Genomic DNA, 26,409 nt, shown 5'->3' with positions numbered 1-26,409 from the left:
GCAGACAGACAGGGGTGACAGCGGAGGGGTAGACAGGGTGAGGAACAGAAGGTAAGGAGGACAATTTGCTGAGGTTGGTGAAGAAGTGGATCTTAAGAGCCCGTTTGAAGTTCTGTGTAGAAGTTGAGAGCCTGAGGGGGAGAGATTGAGAATTCCAGAGTAAGGGAGCAGCACATGAAAAATCTTGGAGGTAGGAGTGGGAGGAGGAAATAAGTCGGCAGGAGAGCCGAAGGGTATTAGACGAGCGAAGGGGATGAGTAGGAGTGTAAAGGGATATAAGGTCAGACATTTAAATGGGAGAGGAGTGGGTGAGGGCTTCATAAGTGAGTGTGAGAAGTTTGAATTTAATTCTGAAATGGAAGCCAGTGAAGGGCTTGTAAAAGAGGGGAGGTGGAGGTAGTGCATTTGGTGAGGAAGATAAGCCGGGCTGCAGCATCGAGGATAGATTGGAGTGGAGACAGGCATTTGTCAGGGACACCAGTTAGGAGGAGATTGCAGTAGTCCAGCCTGGATATGATCAGTGAGTGGATAATAGTCTTAGTAAGAAAAGGTCTAACTCTGGAAATATTTTTGTGATGAAAATGGCAGGTTTGTGAGAGTTGCTGAATGTCTAAGTACATTTAAAACACTGGATACCCATAATTTTTCTGGGCGCGCCTTCCTGCCCTGATTTGTGTGATCACCTCAGCGACTGTGATAGTCGCTGAAGGTGATAGCACAGGGAGGCTCAACATGCGCATAAATGTGCATGCATAGTCCCCAAAACATCGGAGCGGGCCCAAATTCATAACACGAAAAAAAAATATGAAGCTGAATCACCCCCCCCCCCTAATTTGATTTACATTATTTGTCATTTTTTCAAATATATGGCAGTTATGGGGCCTACACGTGGGGAGATGTGTTCCTGAGTTTTCTGAGTGAAGCTCAGTATTGCCCAGCACACAGCGTTGCATAGTGAGTAGTGGGCTGGATATTAATAACCAGACAATGGCAACGCATGGGGCCAAGCATCGCTATCACTATGAAATTCAAGGAAAGACATGGCATTAAATATTTCAAGGTTTGTGGTGATAAAGCATCTGCTGATGTTACACTCTGTCCTGTCTGGCTGTCTGCTAGTAGCAAGCAGTGAGGAGTGTGTGCTTCATGTGCTCTCAGCTGCATCCACTGATTACCTTGCCTGATGGTATAAAAGGGAATCAGTAGGACTCCGCCCTGCTGGTCATAGTTTCTGTTCCTGCTCCATGTGTGGATGGCCTGTACTCCAGCTCCCCCTGGATATCAGCCTTGGACATTTGCCTTGTCTCTGTCATCAACCTGCTCTGGATATTTGCCTTGTCTCTGTCTTCAACCTGTTCTGGATATTTGCCTTGTCTCTGTCATCAACCTGGTCTGGATATTGGCCTTCTCTGTTTGCAAAAGGACTTGTCAGTTAAGTACTTTAGATCCTGCTTTTACTTACCATATACCGAGTAGCTGGCCTGCATTCTCCCACTACACTGCATCCTGCAATAATCCATATACTCTGCATTATCCACCTGAAATTATCCATATTACTTTGTATTATCCTCCTGCATTTTGTGTACCTTGGAAGTTACTTTATTCTTTTGATGCCTGAATAAAGTATTTCATTGTTACTTTCTATGGACATTAATTTGAGCAGCATCCAGGTCCTGGTTTGGTTATGTCATTGCTATCTGCTGCCCTCCCCTGTGTCTAAGCATTGTGTTGTTTCCCAGACTTTCTGCACAGAAGGGGTTTATCTCACATCCCTGGTCACTACTCATCAGTTACCTTTCCACACCTGGTCCAGAGTCCTGAACCTGTCTGAGGCAGAAGGACCTCAGGATTGCTGGCTTTTTTTTCCCTTTCTTGCTGATATTGCCCCTGGTGACTTCCCATTGATAAAGATCCCGCATTGGAATCGAAATGTTGGGACAGTTTGTAAAACTGACAGCTTCACTTGGTATGTTTAAAACTTTTTTTTTCTGAAATTTTTTTTTTGTTTCCGTCCTTTAGCTCCGCCCAAACGCGTTTCGTCCTACGGGACTTCATCAGTGGGGGACACCCACTGACGAAGTTCCGTAGGACAAAACAAAGTAGCGGGCCATAGGACGAAACAAAGTAGAGGGCGGCAGTCAGCTCTGGATTCATTGATTGGCCCTGTGCCATTAGAAGTGTCCGGTGATGCTGGACTGTTAGATATGGATCAATAAACCATAGCACTAGGGACTTAAATTAAGAAAGACAATGCATAGCCATTGCTCAGTTGACATTTCAGCATGAAAAAAGCTGAAACGTCAACTGAGCAATGGCTATGCGTTGTCTTTCTTAAATTAAGCCCCAAATGCTGCTGTTTATTGAGATAGATATATATATATATATATATATATATATATATATATATATATATATATATTATATTATATTTAAAGGTAATGTATGTACACTTACTTGTTTGTTTGTATAGCCTCAGGACGGGACAATAAAAAGTCCCGAAACGTTGCTTGAATGGCAGTAGTGGTGTGACTTTATTGCAGCTACGAAGTCCGGCGGGTGCGGTAACCCTTGAGCATCTATATTTAACCCTATACCAGCACCGCGGCAGCCGATGAGACAGAGAGCGGGTGCAGGGCCATCGGATGATATATTTGAGGTGGTAAGCCCAGACATCGTCTGAGGAGGACACCCTCATTCCCTTTTGCACCGCTACCTATAAATGGAATACCTCACGGTTATGATGTTTTAACTGGTTTCATATACCCGAAGGAAACACTGGTGAGAGCAGTTGTTTGGTTTCGGAGGAGGACACAGATGAACTTTACAGCATAAAACTTTTTGCAAACAGCAATTCCTGTACGGTCTCCTGCACACAATTGCGTACATATCCACCTCATACCGGGATGGATCAAGCAAGTGGATTCACCTGGACTGATGTCCCAGTAGGAGAATTATTCAGTTTCTCAGAGAGTGAAATGGAAGCAGCATTATTCAAAGAGAGACTCAGAGATGCTGCAGGTGGTATCTCACATGAGGAGATACACATTACATTATTGAGATTAAGAAAAAAAAAAAGAGATGGACTTTCTCCTCCATGGGATTACCCTCTCAGAATATATAAGGGAAAAGAAAATCCCAAGGGGGTTTAGAGTGCGAAATATGCCGACAATTGGGAGCCCAAGAGATGCCTAATAAGTGGTTGGAGAAGCTGAATGGACAAGTACAAACCTAATAGAAAGAACAGATTGCTTTTAAAAAGCAAAAATTTGAAACAGTAAACAGAGACTATGAAGAACTAAGTGTCTATAGATGGTTGTCTGGCAATCGGGAGAAACCTCAATGGAGACGGGGTCAATACAAGAAACATCACAGATACCGGAAAGACTCAAGTGATCCCCAGTCATCCTCTTATGATGATACGAGCGATGTACGTGAAGGACCCTCAACATATAACAAGCCCCCTTTAGGCGCAAGGACCCGCGCTGGACGCGGAACAAAAACAAACGCACAAGATGGGGAGGCAAAAAGTGGAGGAAGAGGGACGAGTCGGGGCCGGAAGAACACCAAGTAGTTTACAATCTCTCACAAAGAGAACTGACACCCGTAGAAATTGAGGTACTTAATAAAGGTCTGGGGTATGTACCCACCACGCACTTTAAACCATTTGAATGGCAACTCGACCAGCTGAACATACAAAGGGAATTGCATCTCCGCGAATTCTTTGAAGGAAAACCATCGAATAAAGATGAACTATCAGTGCAGAAATTTAAAACAAAATCCATTTTTTTCCCGCATTCGAATAATGTGGCTATTGCAGCATTCATGAAGACTACCAATGTCCAAGTAAAAAATTAGGCCAATGTGAACAAGAAACAAAGAAATAATCTGAACCAAGAACAATGGACTGCACTTAAGAACCTCAGTGGATATAACGACATATGCATAAGACCCGCTGATAAAGGGGGGGCAATAGTCGTATTGGACATAGAGAAATATTGCAAAGAGATTTACAATCAATTGGATAATAAGAATGTCTACACCTTGTTGAGTGGCGATCCCACGGATCAGTTTAAGAAAGAAATTGATTTGGTCTTACAAGAGGCCAAAGATAATAAAATTATTGAGCAAGAAATTTATCAGTTTTTGAGGATCGATCAGTCACATATACCCCTGTTGTACACACTGCCAAAAATCCACAAAGATATGTCAAACCCGCCTGGTCGACCGATTGTGTCGGCACGAGAGTCACTTTATAATAACATCTCTAAATACCTGGACTTTTTCTTACAGCCGTGCGTCCAGGCGGGGGAGACATATCTGAGGGATACCACTGATCTATTGGTTTCATTGGACAAATTTGGTGATATTCCAGACAACACCTGGTTGGTGACCCTGGACATCACCAGTTTGTATACAAACATTCCCCATGGCGAGGGATTGTCAGCCATACAGGATCTAATTAGTGGTAATGCCCTTTATGTGGGTCCTAATGTTGATTTCTTTATGCAATTGTTGAAATTAATTTTGGAGTTAAATTATTTTTTCTTTAATGGCAAGTACTATCTCCAGAGAACTGGTGTTTCAATCAGATCTAATGTCTCACCTACCTACGCCAATGGATACATGACACACATAGATAGGAGATTCTTTTTGAACAGGGATATGAGAGACAGGATCCTGTACTACAAAAGATACATAGATTATGTCATCTTGCTATGGCGTGGCAGCTTTGATGAATTTCAGGATGTATTAGAAAAGATCATTAGGGCAGACTGCCCAACTAAATATACTCACACTATGAGCCTGGAAGAAATTGTATATTTAGACGTTAAAATAAAGGTGATGAATAATAAAATCAGTACAAGTCTATATACAAAACCTACTGATAAAAATACAATTTTACGAGCAGACAGCTTTCACCCAAGTAATACTATCAATAGCCTCCCGTTTTCCCAATTTTTGAGGGCCAAAAGAATTACTAATGACCCGGTAACACTTACATCCACATTGGATGAAATGAACAAGAAATTCATTCAAAGGGGATATAATCAGCAAACACTAAACAGGGCAAGAGAAAAGGTGGAAGCAATCCCCAGGCATGAAACTTTAACCAGTAAAATTCCAACAACAGAAGTCCAAAGTGTGAATTGGGTACAAAAATACAACACCTCATCAAAAACTGTTAGAGAGGTATCCAAGAACATCTGGCCAGTAGTACAGGAGGAATTTAAAAGTCTAAAAAGGATGAAAATGAGACATTGTTATCAAAAGGGCAAGAGTATCAGAGACTGGCTTGTACACTCAGATGTGACTAAGTCATTAAAAGAGAACCAAATGAGAACCAGAAAAACCAACGGTTGCTACAGATGCACTGGATGTGCAACCTGTAGCTATATGACAACGGGGAAATATTTCTGTCACCCCCATACAGGCCAGAAATTTACAATTAATCATACCCTTACCTGTTCAAGCTCCTACATTGTGTATTTGGCTAAATGCCCCTGCGGGCTTGCCTATGTTGGTAAGATCATGCGCACCTTTAAGGAACGCATGGCACAACATAGGTCTGCAATTAAAGCAGCAATTAATGGCAAAGGAGGTGATCAACCCTTTGCCAAGCATTTTGCGGAGGCAAAGCATAGCTTGGCAAGTTTTAGATACATGGCCATCAATCATATCCCCGATGATGGGAGAGGAAGGGATAGACATTTAAAATTACTGAAATGTGAATCCAAGTGGATTTTCACACTAGATACGGTCAAACCAAAAGGTATGAATGACCAGCTCCATCTTAACATATTTCTATAAAAATGCACGCATTAAGTAATGTTGTTTCAGTAATGAAGTGGATAAGCGCAAATCAGTAATGCAGGAGTATCAAAGTAGTGAATATATAGTCTGTTGTCCACATTTCATATTACTCACTTTGATGTTTTTATTAATGAATAATAATGTTTACATGTTTACATAGACACATTGTAACACATCTCGTGACAGTCGCCGGCCTCCGCTGACGTCACTGGCACGCTGACGGGAGGGGTGGAGAGATCCTATCCAGGAAGCAAACTGACAGAGACGGAAGGCGGACGCAGAGCGTGTGGCGCCAGAGGTGAAGGTATTTAAAGGTAATGTATGTACACTTACATGTTTGTTTGCATAGCCTGAGCACGGGACAATAAAAAGTCCCGAAACGTTGCTTGAATGGCAGTAGTGGTGTGACTTTATTGCAGCTACGAAGTCTGGCGGGTGCGGTAACCCTTGAGCATCTATATATTTATATATATATATATTTATATATTCTCTATCCAGGCCCCTTATTCGCACTCAATCTGTAGAGATTTTATAACTGTTGTATACAATACATGGCAGCCTTCTCCACAGATCCCCTGTTGGCAAAGGGAGAGAAACAGAAATTTTATATACAATAGGGGAGTGGCGCCTTAAGTGGGAGAAAGCACTTCAGGCAATATTGTAAATGTCATAAATAATGAACAAAAAGTCTGTATAGATGGGATTTCCTTTTATTAAAAGTCCTTCTGCTGGATAAAGCGTATTCAAGTGGTTTTTGTTGTACCATTCATACACGTGTATGAATGGTACAACAAAGACCACTTTAATACGGTTTATCCAGCTGAAAGACTATTAATAAAGAGAAAAACATATATACACTACTTTGTTAATTTTTAATGACATTTACAGTATTGTCTAAAGGACTTTCCCACACTTAAGGCGCCACTCCACCATTGTATATAATAATATTATATATATATATATATATATATATATATATATAATTCTCTTTGCTGGAAGCAGGCACTCACCAAAACGAACTCAGAGCAAGTTGAAGTAGATGGTTTAATCAATCATCATGTATGTCGACGTTTCGATCCGCCACAGGGATCTTTGTCAAGACAGAGTATGTCACAAAATAGGACAGGCAGCACCAGGGAGTGTACATGTATGGTGTCAGTGGTCGGCTTTTATGGGATCACTGAGCTTAATGGGAATACACCCACTTCCTGTATGGTAAAGAACGGAAGTGGAGTAAAAAATACCATCAGCATTAATCTAACAGACTCATAATGATGTTTAAAAGAGAGCCTGGTTGGCGATTAGCATTCTGCAGGAGTTTGTAATATGTAGCTGGCGTGTAAATAAGCCAAAATGCATTTGAAGACGCAAACAAGCGAGACACAAAAGACTGGATGATCCACCTGGCCGTCCGATTATATCGGCGGTAGGTTCCGTGTTGCAGCCTATAGCCACCTATATTGACAGTTTTTTACAAGTGTATGTCCAAAACATGTGGAGTTATGTGAGGGACACTTCCGATTTTCTTGAGAAAGTCCTGACCTTGGGTGACGTACCTGACTCCGCTTTCTTTGTGACTATGGATGTCACCTCATTGTATACGATGATCCCCCATCAGGGTGGTCTGGATGCATTGAGGGCCAATTTACAGGGGGGTCTCCATAGTGGTCCACCAGCAGAATTTCTACTTGAATTGGCGGAGATGGTTCTACGTCAGAATCATTTCTGCTACATGAAAGAATATTTCTTACAACGATCGGGGACCGCTATGGGGTCATCCCTGGCCCCCTCATATGCAAACTTGTATATGCACCAATATGAGAATATGCAAATTATGCCTTTATTTTCTAAAAAAATTTTGAGTTTTAAAAGATTTATTGACGACATTTTTTTGATTTGGGTGGGCACCGAGAAGGAGTTCATTGAGATGATAGATCACCTGAATAAGTTGGACACTACCATCCGTTTTACATATAGCATTTCTGCTACCAAAATAAATTTTTTGGATGTTACATTGTTCAAAAATGATGGACAGATCGGTTTCACATTGTATCGAAAAGATACAGATCGTAACTCTTTGCTATACGCTACAAGCCACCACCCGTGTTCCCTGAAGGAAAGTCTCCCTATTTCCCAATTCATACGTGTTCTTCGGAACAACTCATCCGATTCTACGGCACAGGAACAAATCGATGAGATGTGCTTGCGATTCCTCGAAAGGGGTTATCAACAAACAACCATCACCAGATGCCTATATAAAGCACGCAACAGGCACCAAAAAGAGCAGTTGAATCCCCCAAGAAAATCTGGACAGGATCGCATGATTTTTGCGTCCACATTTAACACAGCATCAGATGACATGGGTAAAGCCATCAAAAAATATTGGCCAATTGTGGCCACTGATGCACGAATGGGTCATATAAGCAAAATACCACCTATGCAGTCATTTCGACGGGGTCCAAACCTGAAGCAGATGCTTATGAGGCCACAGGTACAGCCCAACATTGGTACAGCCACCTGGTTACCAACACAACGCCTCGGGTGTGTTCGCTGTGCCGATTGCACCACCTGTCGATCGATGTTGATTGGACAAACGTTTCCCCATCCGCACACTGGGAAGAAAATAAAGATACGGCATAGGTTGTCATGCACCGCATCCTTTGTTATTTATATCCTTATCTGCCCATGTGGACTGTATTACGTGGGATTAACCACAAGGTGCTTCAGGGAACGTATGGCGAATCACCGCCTGTCCATCCGTCAGGCCCTGGAAAACAAGAAATCGGACAAACCGGTGGCAAAACATTTTTTAGTGCATGGACATTCGGTGGCCAGCCTACGGTGTATGCTTATCGATTATATACCACCTCCTCTGCGTGGTGGCGATCGTGCAAAAAAATTGCACCAGCGTGAAGCCAGGTGGATTTATGATCTGGGGACAGTAGCCCCGCGGGGCCTCAATGAATATATTTCTTATAACATTTTTCTGTAAGAGATAATTTGTCTTCAAGTCTTTTCAATTTTTCTAGACAGTGCTGATTCTTCCTTTTGTGATTTTTTCGATTTTTTCATTTTTTCATTTTATATTTTATTTTTTATTCATTTTTCTCATAAATATTTCTTGTCATCAACTTTCTATGAACAGACCTCCTTGGTAGTCTGTTAGCTTTTCTATGTTTTTTAATATGCATATTTTTGAAGTTGCTTAATTATCAGATCATGTGATGTATCAGGTAGTGTGTTTTGGTCGGTTATTTATGGTCACACAATATAAGTGTTAAATTTAGTTCTCCATATCTAGATTAATAAATAATTTTTGAGACATTGTGGCGATTAGTTAATATTCAGGAGTGATATGCGGCGCATTCTGATAAAATCCAATATTTAGTGACATCAGGCAGTGCTTGGTGTTTGCGCTAGCATCATGATTGCTGTCCATTGCCCCCTCTTCCGGGTTTGCGTGCGTTCCACGTTGCTGGAACGCACGCTACTTCCTGTTATGTAGTTACCAACATCCGGCTGGTTCATTCCAGCCGAGTACCCGGAAGCTCGTGCGTTCCACGGCGGTGGAACGCACACCGCTTCCTGTCTAGCTTGTTTGCGTCTTCAAATGCATTTTGGCTTATTTACACGCCAGCTACATATTACAAACTCCTGCAGAATGCTAATCGCCAACCAGGCTCTCTTTTAAACATCATTATGAGTCTGTTAGATTAATGCTGATGGTATTTTTTACTCCACTTCCGTTCTTTACCATACAGGAAGTGGGTGTATTCCCATTAAGCTCAGTGATCCCATAAAAGCCGACCACTGACACCATACATGTACACTCCCTGGTGCTGCCTGTCCTATTTTGTGACATACTCTGTCTTGACAAAGATCCCTGTGGCGGATCGAAACGTCGACATACATGATGATTGATTAAACCATCTACTTCAACTTGCTCTGAGTTCGTTTTGGTGAGTGCCTGCTTCCAGCAAAGAGAATTATATTTGGGATTTTGATTCCCTTAGAGTGGAGCACCTCCCTGTTGCCTTGTTATCCATCAGTGTGCGGATCCTCCTACCACTATATTTGGGGACTTTGCCGGTTTCGGATATCTCCTTGTTCCAGCACCTATATTACCCTTAATTGGGTTCTGAAGAATACTAAAGCACGGATTTCCTTTTGAACTGGGACTATGCATGCATCCAGGAGTGGGCAAAGCTACATCGCATCTATGTGGTAATTAGCTTTTTTAATAGTTTTCTTGCCTTTTCAGCACTGTCTAGGAGTTGATTTTTTCTTGAAATGTCCAATTTTTGAGGTGAATTGCTCAGTGTGTACTCAGTCCTCGGTGTCCCAAATTTTTTTGTGCCTAATTTATCTTTTTTCTTGTTTATTCAAAAATCTCTTGTTTATTTGTACAACAATTTGCTCTGGTGCATATATATCTTGTTTGGCTACATTGTGTTTTTGGATTTGATCTGATTATGTCACAACCCCCAATTTCTATGCTTGATGACGCGACTCTTGATAGAGCTCAGAATTTACTGATCTCCTTAACTGATGACGAGGCCGAAAAGGTCTTATTTCATCATTCTGAGTTTTCGTCCTTACCAGACGATAAGGCGATTGACTTATATCACAAACTTCTCAAGCTTAGAAGGAGAGAGGTTGATTTGACACTTCACGGTCAATTCTTGTCAGATTACTATAGAAATAAGAGAATACCGAGGGGTTTTCGAGTGAGCAACACACCCACCATCGGGCGTGGTAACCTTGCCTTCTGCACCCGATGGTGTGGTGTGTTGAACAAATGTTCACTTGACCTCCTCCTTTTGGTTATTGAGGAGGTTGGCATAGAATTGACCAAAATTAAGAGTGAAATCGCTGTCCTTAATGCAGCCTCTGCGCCAGTCTTGGCTAGTGATTCTAGTACTAATTGGCTCGAGAAACTTGGTGAGCAAATTAGTACCTACCAAAACGACCTCATAACTTTTAAAAAGAAAAAACTAGAGGTTGTTAACCAGGATTATACTAATCACCAGGTTTACAGGTGGCTTAAGGGTGAAACGCGGAAATTCCAAAGTAGGGGTGAAACCCGTTCATTTAGATCCCGACCGAATCTCTCATATCATAGCTCCTCCCAATCGAATTCAGAGGGTGAAGGGAGACCACCTAGAGACTTTGCCTCATCAGCATCGTCATCTTCATCTTTTTTAGGAAGGGTCACACGCAAATTCCCCGATCCTTCGCACCGCCCAGCAAATACCCCACGAGGAGGGGCGGCAGGGGGAAGGAAGAAGAAGAGGAGGGAAGGGAAAGTAGGTGAATTGGTATTCAATATCTCCAGCCAGGATTTAACAGAGGCTGAACTTGAAGTCCTCAGTTTGGGGTTCTCTTTTGTCCCGACAGTTAGACCAAATAAATTTGATTGGTCTGTTGACAATTTTAAATTTGGTCGCAAATTGCGCCTTCGGGAATTTTTTGGACCCCAGACTAGGGAAATGTCAGAGGTCAATAAATTTAAGAAAAATAGCACGTTTGACCCTGGTTCAGCGAACCCCAGCATCCGCACATTCACGCGGCTGGTTGAACAAGAGATGTCTACCCACCATTTAGTGCCACGTTATGACAACCTTTCCGCACCACAGCGCTCAGCCCTGCGTGGCCTGATGGAAAACAGACAACTTGTCTTTCGTCAGGCTGATAAAGGTGGGGGAGTTGTTGTGCAGGATTGGTTAGCATACGACGCCGAAATTCGGCGACAGCTTGCAGACTTCGATACCTATGAAAAACTTGGTACCAACCCGATGCATAATATCAAAAAACGGGTAGATACTGTTCTGCTCCGTGGTCTGCAGGCCAACTTGATTGATAAAGACACTCTGGCCTACCTACAGGTGGATCATCCAGTCTGTCCGTATATCTATACGTTACCTAAGATCCACAAAAGACTGGATGATCCACCTGGCCGTCCGATTATATCGGCGGTAGGTTCCGTGTTGCAGCCTATAGCCACCTATATTGACAGTTTTTTACAAGTGTATGTCCAAAACATGTGGAGTTATGTGAGGGACACTTCCGATTTTCTTGAGAAAGTCCTGACCTTGGGTGACGTACCTGACTCCGCTTTCTTTGTGACTATGGATGTCACCTCATTGTATACGATGATCCCCCATCAGGGTGGTCTGGATGCATTGAGGGCCAATTTACAGGGGGGTCTCCATAGTGGTCCACCAGCAGAATTTCTACTTGAATTGGCGGAGATGGTTCTACGTCAAAATCATTTCTGCTACATGAAAGAATATTTCTTACAACGATCGGGGACCGCTATGGGGTCATCCCTGGCCCCCTCATATGCAAACTTGTATATGCACCAATATGAGAATATGCAAATTATGCCTTTATTTTCTAAAAAAAATTTGAGTTTTAAAAGATTTATTGACGACATTTTTTTGATTTGGGTGGGCACCGAGAAGGAGTTCATTGAGATGATAGATCACCTGAATAAGTTGGACACTACCATCCGTTTTACATATAGCATTTCTGCTACCAAAATAAATTTTTTGGATGTTACATTGTTCAAAAATGATGGACAGATCGGTTTCACATTGTATCGAAAAGATACAGATCGTAACTCTTTGCTATACGCTACAAGCCACCACCCGTGTTCCCTGAAGGAAAGTCTCCCTATTTCCCAATTCATACGTGTTCTTCGGAACAACTCATCCGATTCTACGGCACAGGAACAAATCGATGAGATGTGCTTGCGATTCCTCGAAAGGGGTTATCAACAAACAACCATCACCAGATGCCTATATAAAGCACGCAACAGGCACCAAAAAGAGCAGTTGAATCCCCCAAGAAAATCTGGACAGGTCCGCATGATTTTTGCGTCCACATTTAACACAGCATCAGATGACATGGGTAAAGCCATCAAAAAATATTGGCCGATTGTGGCCACTGATGCACGAATGGGTCATATAAGCAAAATACCACCTATGCAGTCATTTCGACGGGGTCCAAACCTGAAGCAGATGCTTATGAGGCCACAGGTACAGCCCAACATTGGTACAGCCACCTGGTTACCAACACAACGCCTCGGGTGTGTTCGCTGTGCCGATTGCACCACCTGTCGATCGATGTTGATTGGACAAACGTTTCCCCATCCGCACACTGGGAAGAAAATAAAGATACGGCATAGGTTGTCATGCACCGCATCCTTTGTTATTTATATCCTTATCTGCCCATGTGGACTGTATTACGTGGGATTAACCACAAGGTGCTTCAGGGAACGTATGGCAAATCACCGCCTGTCCATCCGTCAGGCCCTGGAAAACAAGAAATCGGACAAACCGGTGGCAAAACATTTTTTAGTGCATGGACATTCGGTGGCCAGCCTACGGTGTATGCTTATCGATTATATACCACCTCCTCTGCGTGGTGGCGATCGTGCAAAAAAATTGCACCAGCGTGAAGCCAGGTGGATTTATGATCTGGGGACAGTAGCCCCGCGGGGCCTCAATGAATATATTTCTTATAACATTTTTCTGTAAGAGATAATTTGTCTTCAAGTCTTTTCAATTTTTCTAGACCGTGCTGATTCTTCCTTTTGTGATTTTTTCGATTTTTTCATTTTATATTTTATTTTTTATTCATTTTTCTCATAAATATTTCTTGTCGTCAACTTTCTATGAACAGACCTCCTTGGTAGTCTGTTAGCTTTTCTATGTTTTTTAATATGCATATTTTTGAAGTTGCTTAATTATCAGATCATGTGATGTATCAGGTAGTGTGTTTTGGTCGGATATTTATGGTCACACAATATAAGTGTTAAATTTAGTTCTCCATATCTAGATTAATAAATAATTTTTGAGACATTGTGGCGATTAGTTAATATTCAGGAGTGATATGCGGCGCATTCTGATAAAATCCAATATTTAGTGACATCAGGCAGTGCTTGGTGTTTGCGCTAGCATCATGATTGCTGTCCATTGCCCCCTCTTCCGGGTTTGCGTGCGTTCCACGTTGCTGGAACGCACGCTACTTCCTGTTATGTAGTTACCAACATCCGGCTGGTTCATTCCAGCCGAGTACCCGGAAGCTCGTGCGTTCCACGGCGGTGGAACGCACACCGCTTCCTGTCTCGCTTGTTTGCGTCTTCAAATGCATTTTGGCTTATTTACACGCCAGCTACATATTACAAACTCCTGCAGAATGCTAATCGCCAACCAGGCTCTCTTTTAAACATCATTATGAGTCTGTTAGATTAATGCTGATGGTATTTTTTTACTCCACTTCCGTTCTTTACCATACAGGAAGTGGGTGTATTCCCATTAAGCTCAGTGATCCCATAAAAGCCGACCACTGACACCATACATGTACACTCCCTGGTGCTGCCTGTCCTATTTTGTGACATACTCTGTCTTGACAAAGATCCCTGTGGCGGATCGAAACGTCGACATACATGATGATTGATTAAACCATCTACTTCAACTTGCTCTGAGTTCGTTTTGGTGAGTGCCTGCTTCCAGCAAAGAGAATTATATTTGGGATTTTGATTCCCTTAGAGTGGAGCACCTCCCTGTTGCCTTGTTATCCATCAGTGTGCGGATCCTCCTACCACTATATATATATATATATATATATATACAGTGGTCGAAGTGGGGCGGTATACGGGGGTATGGCATACCCCCACTTTAATCTGAAGATAAAAAAAAAAAGTTTTTTTCCCCCCTCAGGATGCTCTCTGATCACTCAGCAGCACATATTGTGCTTTTGTAATACCCCTGTACAACGGGGCAGTCTGGCAGGGGACGTTGATGGACAGGGGGGTGTCCGAAGGTGCGCACTATATTCACTCTTTACTTTTCCATACCCCCACTTCAAAATTTCCATACCCCCACTTCAAAATTTCCACTTCGACCACTGTATATATATATATATATATATATATATATATATATATATATATATATATATATATATATATATATATATATATATATATATATATATATATATATATATATATATACTTCCAAATCAAGAAAGCACTCGGAGACTGTATAAATACAATACAACTGTATTGAAGTGGTTAAGTACTTTCGGCAGCGTACTGCCTTCCTCAGAACCTCCTACAGCAATAACATAGAACAAACATTGCACATATATACCCCCCAGATCTTACCTGTCAGCAGCGTCTCCCGCCGCGTGCACCGTCTCCCGGAAGTCTTCTCAGCTGATCTTCCGGTCTCCGCAACAGCGTTGCCATGGTAGCAGCAAGCTTGCTTTCCACCAGCTTCCAGCTGTGCGTTCCACCGCCTTAGACAGCCGAGACAGGCTGGGCAGGGTTTGGTAACAACGCACTCTGCGGGGGTCTGCATGCCATACAGGTGACCTAAGTTGCAACACAATATACAACAGTATCATTTAATACATTAAAAAACCGCATATAATATAATGAAAGAAAAACCAAAAAAACAAAAAACATAAAAAAACGTGAAAAATAACATAAATAAAACAATTACAGAAAATCAACCACTGCCACTGGTTAATTGCCAATAATACAGATAAATTTATACAAGGCTGTTCCAGTTGATCTTGTCATTGAGGCCACCTGGCTTGGTGGTCCCCAAGCGCAAGATCCACTGGGACTCTCGAATAAGTAAAGCCTTCGCTCTATCTCCTCCACGGTTAGAGACAGGAATTTGATCTATCATGAAGTACTTCAGATCCTCAAGCACATGGCCAGCGTCCCTAAGATGTCTGGGGACAGGCTGGTCTATGTCCTTCCCTCTTAAAATCATACTGATAGAGGACCTGTGTGCCCCCATCCTCTCTTTAAATTTCCTAATTGTTTGACCCACGTAGTATATGTGGCACGGACATGTAACCACATACAGGACATGAGTTGAATTACAATTAAGGACCTGACGGATGTCATATTTTGTCAAGGTGGGGATGTTTAAATGTTCTCCCTGCTACAAGGAATTTACAGGTGACACAAAGACATTTATAGCAGCCGGGGGGTTTTCTAGTCACATTGGGTAGGCACACATTGATGTTGGTCACGTCAGCATGGACAAGACGATCCCTCAAGTTCCTACCCCTCCTGTAAGCCAGAAGAGGTCTGACACCTGCTAGGGAAGGCAAGTCCCGATCAGTGCCTACAATGGGCCACAATGCTTTCATGGCACGGCCTAAGATAGGGCTGGCCGTAGTAAAATCACTAACAAAGGGGATGGTTTTACTGGGCTGTTTGATTTTAGTGGCAAAAAGTTCCTGTCTGTTTTTAGAAAGAACGGTGGCTTTTTGTTTAAGAAGGAGCTCAGTATCATAACCCCGGGCCTCGAACTTAACAACCATCTTATCCAACTCTTCAGGAATAAGTTCCTCACGGTTAGTAATGCGTGCCACCCTCATCATCTGTGATAGAGGGAGGCCTCGTTTTAAGGCTGGGGGATGGTGGCTAGTGGCCCTAAGTAGCGTGTTTCGGTCGGTCTCCTTACTATGCACACACGTTTGAAATTTGCCTGTCTCCAGCAAAATCGATACATCAAGGAAATTTGCTCGAGCCACATCATATGTGAAAGTGAATTTGATAGGAAAATCCCTCTCATTAAGGTCAGCCATGAGTTTAATGAATGACTGTACTCCCCCGGACCACAACATAAAGATGTCATCGATGTATCTCGTATACATAATAATATTACGAGATACATCGGGATCAGAGAAGAACATGTCCTGTTCTACCATGAACATGTAGATGTTCGCGTACGTGGGTGCTACGGATGACCCCATAGCACACCCACGCCGCTGGAGGTTTTAAGAGGGAAGGACATAGACCAGCCTGTCCCCAGACATTTTAGGGACGCTGGCCATGTGCTTGAGGATCTGAAGTACTTCATGATAGATCAAATTCCTGTCTCTAACCGTGGAGGAGATAGAGCGAAGGCTTTACTTATTCGAGAGTCCCAGTGGATCTTGCGCTTGGGGACCACCAAGCCAGGTGGCCTCAATGACAAGATCAACTGGAACAGCCTTGTATAAATTTATCTGTATTATTGGCAATTAACCAGTGGCAGTGGTTGATTTTCTGTAATTGTTTTATTTATGTTATTTTTCACGTTTTTTTATGTTTTTTGTTTTTTTGGTTTTTCTTTCATTATATTATATGCGGTTTTTTAATGTATTAAATGATACTGTTGTATATTGTGTTGCAACTTAGGTCACCTGTATGGCATGCAGACCCCCGCAGAGTGCGTTGTTACCAAACCCTGCCCAGCCTGTCTCGGCTGTCTAAGGCGGTGGAACGCACAGCTGGAAGCTGGTGGAAAGCAAGCTTGCTGCTACCATGGCAACGCTGTTGCGGAGACCGGAAGATCAGCTGAGAAGACTTCCGGGAGACGGTGCACGCGGCGGGAGACGCTGCTGACAGGTAAGATCTGGGGGGTATATATGTGCAATGTTTGTTCTATGTTATTGCTGTAGGAGGTTCTGAGGAAGGCAGTACGCTGCCGAAAGTACTTAACCACTTCAATACAGTTGTATTGTATTTATACAGTCTCCGAGTGCTTTCTTGATTTGGAAGTATATGAATTTTTGTGGACCTAGCACCGGAGCAGTTGCGGAATTGGAGTGCCGGCATAAGGAGACATATATATATATATATATATATATATATATATATATATATATATATATATATATATATATATATATATATATATATATAGTACTGTGGATTATGTAGCGCTGAATGTAAGTCAATAAGTCCAGCAATCCACCTGTGTTCCACACAGGGGTATGTACACCAGAGTCTTTCAGGTGAGACTGCAGCTCAATCAACCACGTCAGAGACGGCTCCCGGGCTCACAGGAGAAGGCAATCTGGGTAGAACAAGGAAAAGGAAGAGAGCGCTACCTGGTGTATTAAAAGAGATTTTAATCGGAGTATACACACTCCACGGTACTACATACAAATGCTCGTACCTAAAACAAGGGCTGTGTGGGCTGGCTACCACAAGGTTAAAAACATATACCAAACAGGCAAATGCAGCTCACACGGTCCGTACTGTCACATCTACCGGGTCTCTGTAGTTGCTAACGCTGGGTTGCGCAGCATGAACTCGGGATACCGGAGAAGCAGCCATCTAGTGAGTGAAGCTGGTTGAACGTAGCAGGCCATATATATATATATAGTGGGTCCAGAGGGTGGCCGGCACTCCATGCAGCAACAAAAAAGACAAATCGGTTGCCCTCCCAGGAGAGGGGGATAAGACCCGCTCCAATATAAAACAACACAGACGGGTGGCACTCCAGAAATAAATACAGTAGTCAAACGATCAGGTGATCCAACGTTTCAAATGTTATTACAGACAGCGTCACTTCTGGGGTATTTTGAAGAATTTTATAGTGCGATAATAATAAAACAGGGTCTCTACAGCAATGTCAACTTTTCAATGCCTGCTTTTGCATTTTCGTCCGGACACACAACAACCACACAGACTAACAAATACCCGCCATGTGCGATAGAAAGGTTTAAATACTTACTGTCCCTATGCCCCCTGCTTCCGGGTACCGGCCGCGTCCCCCACTGCTGGAGTCATCCATCTGCACGAGTTGCCTCAGCAACCCAGTGCTTCTCAGGACACTGTCCCTGGCCACTGTGACATAGCTGGGAACACATACCATGGAAATTAGTCAATAGCATTTCAAAGTCTAACTCATAGTAGAATAGGGCGCACGCTACAATTGTTACTATAGCAGTTATTTGCACATGGTAATTCAGAATTTATATTGAAGAACATGTAACTATACATGACCTATGATGATCTATATCCAACCGCAAAAAGGTGTCACTCTGGAGCATTATTCATTTGGTGAAAACAAAGATAATTTGATTCCATGAAGAGTTCAATCAAACAAGTTTCAGGATTAATGCCCGTCGTTTTTTTTTTTTTTTTTAAATACAGGTTGAGTATCCCGTATCCAAAATGCTCGGGACCAGGAGAATTTTGGATAACGGATTATTCCGTATTTCGGAATATTTTAATATTTCAATTATGTATTTTGAAGTATCTTGCATGTATGCTGTATAAACACATAAAATACACACAAATATATTTTATTACCACATAAAATACACACAAATATATTTTATTTGTTCAAAAAACAAGGTTTCAAAACATGAAACAAAATTTGTGTACTATCTCAGATATTGAATTTGAATGCCAAGCAGTCATTTTCTTGCACATATATAGTGCCAGTTACATATCATGTCACCAGTAGTACTGTTACAAATGTCCCCAGTGAGTTTTTAGCAAAAAAAATATTTTTTATTCACTTTCTGGAATGTATGGTTTTCGGAATAATTCGGATAACGGATACTCGGATACGGGATACTCAACCTGTGTATATATATATATATATATCAATTTAGCAGAATTGGCACTATTCCAATTAAAGTGGCTTGGTTCTGGTGCCCCCACATCCAGACACATGGTCTAGACCTGGGGTAACCAACTCCAGTCCTTGAGAGCTACCAACAGTTAATGGTTTCCAGAACTACTCACAGAATCACAAATGAAGTAATTAGCTCCACCTGTGGATCTTTTAAAATATGAGATTGGAAGAATAGAGAGAAGCTTTGCCGCACTGGGTGTTTTTTTTTTTTTTTAAATACTTTTTTATTTGATTTTTTCTTGCAGCATAAAATATACATGAATACAAAATACAAACATTATACATACAAACACTAAACATACATGGTCTGACTCCATATTGCACTTTAAGTCTTGACTTAAGTATACCTAGATGCCCGCCTCCCCTTTCCTGCCTTATAGTTCTATCTGCAGGGTATTTCTACTTTATGGTATATATCAATTTATCATGGAGAAATTATCACACCCATTACCAATTATTTCTATTACAAGTGTACAGTTTTAACATAGACATTTCTTATCCAATACTCAACTATCTATATATCTTAATGTGATATTCTGTAAATACTATATATATATATATATAAATATGATTAGGTATATTTATTAACCTTATCTCATTCGTGATATCTATTATTCTTGCTCATTTTGATCCCAACATATACAATATTAATTCATTTCATTACCCCCTAAACCTTAATGTGTAAACTTTACGATATATTGTGCATCCTCTTTTACTATTTTTTCCCCTCATTCAGTTGCTATTTCAAAAATACTATACTATATTTTTAACGTGTATTAATCTTATATTAATTCCCATAATAAACGGATCTATACCAACATCCCCATATTTTATAGAACTTCTCCATGCTATTCCTTACCAAGTATATCTCTCTCTCATTTTTAAATACCTCATTGACAAGGCGGATCCAGTCCCCCCCTACCGGCGCCTCATCGGCCATCCAGGTACGGGCCAAACATACCTTTGCCAATGAGGTTAGGACAATTGCAAATTTCTTCATGTCAGCAGACAACCCTCCACTAGCCCATACTCCCAATACCAAGAATCGAGCGGAAAAAGCATGCTGCGGGATGCCTAATTTAGCCATAAACTCTTGTATTTTAACCCAATATTTTTGAACTTCGCCACACTTCCACATTAAATGCCAAAAGTTACCACCCGTCTGTTTACACTTAGGACAGGGGGAGGGTTCTTTGCCTGAAAATTTACTTATTCTTTGTGGAGTTAAATATGTTCGCTGAACAATATTATATTGAATTTGCTGAACTCTTAATGAGTTAGTGGAGTTTCTAATGTTTACCAAGGCTATTTCCCATTCTCCCTCTGTTAGCTAAGGTATGTCTTTTTCATTTCTCAAAGAGACTGTTAAGCCCATCCTCATGGATTTTACCCATTATCTGTTTGTACAATTTAGCGGTATTCTTTTTATTATCAGTTTTTTTTATTAAAATCTTCACTGGACTATCCTGGATCTCTTTCCCTGATTTTTTAACATATTCCTCTAAGGCACTTTTTAGCTGTAGATACTGTAACTGAACAATTCATTATCCCCCCAGCCTAGCTCTCTTTGGAGCACATTAAAAGATTTCATTCTATTTTGCTGTAAGATTTGACCAATAGATTTTATGTCCATTTTAGACCTTAGTTGTTGTAATTCCCTTTTTTGTAGAGTGTCCAATGAAAAAATGGCTGTATCTGGATCTAGTCCATTATATTCGTATCTATCTGAGCTCCATTTCCACACTTTAATAGCTTGATTTAATATTTGTGGATGTTTTTTCCTACATCTAGATGTTAGGATGGCCTGAAGAGGTGAACATCCTGGCATAGCAAGATCTATCATTTTCGCTAGCTCTTTTGTTTGACCCTCATCTGTTAACCACTCCCATAAATGCCCCAGCTGGGCCGCTACATAATATATTCTAAAATCTGGCAGAGCCAGTTTACCTTTATCCCGATCTCGGGTGAGTACGTCGTATCCAATCCTAGGAATCTTATTCCTCCAAACAAGTGAGGATAATATCCCTTTCAATTTCCTAAAAATTGAGATTGGTATATAGACCAGGGGAATGCTGTATGACGTATAGTACTTTCGAAAGAATTATCATTTTTATTAAGTTCACTCTACCTATATTAGTTAATGGTAGTTTCATCCAGTTTTTACACTTTATCTTGATCTGTTCTATCAAGGGAAGAAGATTCAATGCGACGTACTCTCCCGAATTAACCGATATATTAAAACCCAAGTAGCAGCACCTATTTACCCTAGGAATGTTAGTATTATTCTCATGAAGTACTTCCCCATCCTCTACCGGAGCCATAAGGAGATGTGACTTATCTTTGTTGATCACTAACCCAGAATAGGTTCCAAACTCCTGTAGATAGTAAATAATCTGGGGGAGATCATGCTCATAATCCGACATGCCCACCAACAAATCGTCTGCATATAACGAGACAAGGCCCCCCATCTCCCCCACCCCCACACCGGGCAAGCTAAAATATTCTCTGAGTCTACACGCAACTGGCTCGATAGCTACTGAAAAGAGGGAGGGGGAAAGTGGGCAACCCTGTCTAGTTCCCCGCTTTAATGGAAATCTATCCGAGACGTACCCATTAATGGAGACTCTAGCCGTAGGCACTGGGTGTTAGTACACACAAAAATGTATTAATAACAACATATGAAGGAAATCATTAAAAAAATCTAATAAAATACAAATCCAGGATAATCCCTTACCCAGCAATAGTGATGGAGCCTAAGGATGGTATTGCAGAGTGTTCCCAGGAACAACACCCTGCAAGGCTCCAAGAGTTTCACTGGGCTGGGTCCTGGTTCAGTGCAGTGTATAGCAACGCGTTTCGAGTCAAATGGACTCTTTTTCAAGGCTGACATTTTTTTAAATGTGTTAGTGAGTAATGAATGCACCTTTACAGCATCTAGGTTGTCTGGAAAATGTGAACTGTTGGTAGCTCTCGATGACTGGAGTTGGCTACCACTGGTCGAGACACAATATAAATACTAGGAGGAGATTCTGAGGGCAGTGTGTGGTTTTTTTAGGGCCACTCACAGCCGACAGGTACTGGCGCTTAGTATTGGGGTATAATAAAAATATCAATAATTGAAATATGGGTACTTATGTATTATCTGGGCTCCCATGTTAAATGCACCCCATTTTTTCATACCCCTACTATCCAACTACGCATGGAGTTGATTTTATATAGTGTGGCGAGCGCAGCGAGCCACCGTGCCCGAAGCGTGGCGAGCGGACGCGGTCTCATAAGAAAAACGGGAGCCCAGATATTACATAAGTACCGAATTATGTTGTACCACCGATGCTGCAGATGGAAAAAAATGAGTTAGCTAGAACTCAATATAGGGAAAGAAAAAAACTTGGCGAGTTTTTATCACCTTGCGCTGTCAGGTGGTTCTATACTCTGAGAGAAATACCTCTGAACAAAATGAACACCAGACACACCTTATGGATTGAAATATTTATATAGATTGCATGAAAAAAGATTATTTAATATTTACATGAACTAAAAATGAATGTACAATGTACAATATAACAATTCTAAAATCAACACATAAAAAAATTATCAAGCACTAGTAATATGTGACATCACGTAAGTATGGTAGTCTCCATGAATGAAGTTTGGGAAGAGGGAGGGGGGGGGGGGTTAGTAGCAGCCAGAAAGCAATTAGTGGGGGTAAGCTTGTTAGACCAAACCAGTAGGGAGTCAGTCAAAGTCGCCAAGCATATGCACAAAAAGCCGTTTTTAGCATGTGAGCTTAACACGCATAGGAAAGTCAATGGCAGTGGCACAGTCTCATGGCAACAATAATCTCACCCTTTTTAGAGTTGGTTGTGGCTTTGGTTTTTTGAAGCTGGGGATCCAGATGATCCGATGGCTCAACCCTCCTGATAGTAGCGGGAGCCCGAATATGAAGCTCTGGGTGGGCGGAATCAATGTGGCCGGAGGCTTGGTAACCCACTCGGTTAGTGTGTCCGCTGGCATTGTTTACAGCGCGAAAGATTATCCGGGCTTGCTGGATCCAATAGCGGGACGGGCAGGTGGCTGCATCTCGGAGGCTGGGGGGTACAGCGTACAGCTGATTATGCGGCAGCTGGGAACAAGGAGATCATGGACGTGATAAGAAAGAATAAGAAGAAAACATATACTATTCCCTGGGTATGTCAATACAATGTTCATTCAGATAAAATAAATCAGCCAAGGCTAATTGGCGAATTATCCAAACAGATCCTGCTTTAGGGCTACAGGAAACTAGGTTGATGCCCTGCTTCTCAAGACCCAAGAATCTCAGGGATATTCTTGTTAAATCAGTTATCTCTGGGAAAGGCATCCCACCTTCAAAACTTTTTTGCAGCACGTGAAGGAGATGTCACATCGTCTCCCACTCTGTGTCCCGTCCAGGCATCCTGGTTGCTAGGCAACCTAGCAACGGTGACCGCTGTAGAGAAACCACAAAAGAACAACTAGATACAGTGACACCAAGTGACATACCAAAGCTTAAGACAATGTTGCAAACATGATGAGGATAATATAGATATATCATGAATAGTGAAAAATTTAAACAGAGCCGAACTGGCCAGACTTGTCATAAGAGAAAAAGTATATTAGAGAAAAATATTGTAGGACATTTTTTCATTAAGTCCTCTAGGAGAAACAGTTTGGAGCTTGTGGATCCAGGATGTTTCCGATTGAAGTAACCATTTGTTATGATCTCCCCCCCCCCCCCGAATATTTAGGGATATGGTCAATCAGTGTGTAGGTGAGACTAGCAAGATTATGCTTTTCTTGGGCAAAATATTTCGTCACAGGTTGTTCATTTTGATAGTATTCTGCAGTGCTGCTCATATCGCAGAGCGCTGGAGGGCAATTCTCTCTCGGAACGTCCTGATGGTTTTGCCCACACGGAAATTTCAAAAGACACACCACATAAGAAGTTGTACAAGTCAGAATGTGTTTAATTTTGTATTTATACCCTGAATGGGGATGGTAAAAAAATTTGAGTCAATGGTATGCATGTGGTGCATCCAGTGCACATATAGCTACACTCCGGGTTTAACTTTCGTACCAGCCGGCAAACGAGAGGAAATATCTGTTCTCACAACCCAATCTTGTATGTTTCTCCCTCTTGTAAAGCAGAACAAATATTTCATCTCGTTTACCGGCTGGTACGAGAGTTAAACCTGGAGTTAACACATTCCCTCAGCGGTGCCATATATGCACACATTACCCCCAGCAGTGCCAGTTACACAATGCCCCCATACCCACAGTAATGCCACATACACAATGCCACCACAATTCCAGATACACATATGATCCCACAGTGGAGAATATGCCCCCACAGTGGTGCCAGGTATGCCCCCACTATGCCACCAGGTGTGCCAGAAATATATACAGTATGCCCCCACAGTTCCAGAATTTCCCAACAGCAGTGCAACTCACCATTGTTGTTGTTGCTGCTGCTATTGGGGAGGGGGGAGAGTGCAGCACAAGCTTCTCCTGCCTGCACCCAAGTCTGGTGTTCCCCTGCCGCCGCTTCCCTTTGGAGGGGAAGAGAGCACATTGCATGTCTCTCCTTCTGCTCACTGTGTCCCTGTGACTGGGCCACAAGCCAATAATACATCACAGACTGGCTCCTGATTGCGCTCTCCTCTCATCCGAAGGGAAGCAGCGGTGGGGTCAGCAGTGGCGGAGGAGACAGACAGCAGGGCAGGCTGCAGAGGTCCCGGAATGCCCGGAATCTATTCCTGATTATGTCATTTTGCAAAATAGCTTTCAAGCCCAAAAATAGCCCTGGGTACTGTATATCAATTCAGGTGAAATGAGACATTTCATCTGCAATGAGGAGTAGCTCATCAAACTAAATGAGTGGGACCCTATTATCACAATCAAAGGAATTGGCAATTAAATGTTGATAGCCACTAAAGTTAAAACAATTACAGCTTGATTGAGAATAAGTTCAAGAACCAAAAGAAAGTCACAGAAATACAAATATATTTTACGTACCAATATTGGGAACATACAGTATCTTACTGCAAATAGTGCCCTAAAGCAAAGAGGCAACAGAGTTCAATTTGTGAGAAAGCATGATAACAGAAATATACAAATTTAAACAATGCAATGTTTAAGAGAGCGCACGTGACACTATTAAATTTTAAACAGTTTTGTTATTTTATTAATATACATAGTCAACAAACATAATATTTATAATAATAAAAATTCACATAAAATGACAAAGAAAGACGTGGGAAATGGTACTGATCCTTTTGTATCCTTTAGTAAAATTATATTTGGGAGTAGGGTCTCGTTTCTAGGATCCTCAGTTATTAATAATTCCACTTATATGTCCAGCAATCTATTGATTCATGAAATAAGTTGCTCCAATTACTATAATCACCCAAGTGGTGCTCTGGTATAAGTAAACACAGTTCCTCACTTAATTGGTAGTCACAGTCTTATGCAAAACTGTTACAATTAGTAACAGGTTGTAGTGTTTAGGTTAGCCCGTAGAATGCAGTTTTGATCTTATTGTTTACATACCAGCATAGACGGTATTCGCCGGAATCGATGTAATGGTGGGTGCAGCGGCTGCTGCATAGAGAGGCAGACCGCAGCGTGAGACCAGCTCACTTCAACTGCGTCTGCGAGAAGTCCACACACACTCGGCTGGGGGCGGACACTCGTTTGTTAGCAGTCTTAGTGCCGCTGCTGCAGAAGGTAACCCACTTCTCTGTATCAATGCGGCTTATGGACCTCAGCTGTTTCGGGCTCACTGTGAGGCGGGAACAATGGAGGGCGATGTAATAGAGCTTCCAATGCACTAATTTTAACAGTCCATACCCACTGGCAATCAAATGGTCAAACAAGGGGTCTCTTGACGCGTTTCTCCGTCATCTAATTTGGCAGTTTCTTCAGAAGATGACCCCAGGTATCGGGAAGGTGTTTAAAAAGGGTTGACAACCAATCAGATGATACCACCTTATCAAATCACCTATTCTTAATGAGTCTGTCTTTTGGCCGACACTTCAGCAAATTTTATAATATAATTATCAGCATATAGTGATGGCAAGCTTTATATAGTAGAACGGCACAAAATAATAAAATAATAAAACAGGTAGAA

General features: G+C 41.8%; 1 long non-coding RNA gene across 2 annotated transcripts in view; it reads right to left on the bottom strand.

The window, feature by feature from the left end:
* LOC146036668 (uncharacterized) overlaps positions 1 to 26,049 on the bottom strand; it is a 37,389-nt gene extending 11,340 nt beyond the window's left edge. For both annotated transcript variants that reach the window (XR_014460915.1, XR_014460916.1), the window contains exons 1-4: positions 25,830 to 26,049; positions 23,628 to 23,730; positions 23,109 to 23,385; positions 18,351 to 18,474 (exon numbers count right to left, since the gene is read on the bottom strand). This is a non-coding gene — a long non-coding RNA (uncharacterized LOC146036668). The remainder of the gene's footprint in view (positions 1 to 18,350; positions 18,475 to 23,108; positions 23,386 to 23,627; positions 23,731 to 25,829) is intronic.
* Between the last annotated feature and the right edge of the window lie 360 nt (positions 26,050 to 26,409).

The sequence above is a fragment of the Crinia signifera genome, chromosome 9, assembly GCF_055691185.1.
Source record: "Crinia signifera chromosome 9, ASM5569118v1, whole genome shotgun sequence".
In the NCBI taxonomy this organism is placed as follows: Eukaryota; Metazoa; Chordata; class Amphibia; order Anura; family Myobatrachidae; genus Crinia; species Crinia signifera.
The sequence above is the reverse complement of the archived record's forward strand: the minus strand, read 5'-3'. Positions and strand labels throughout refer to the sequence as shown.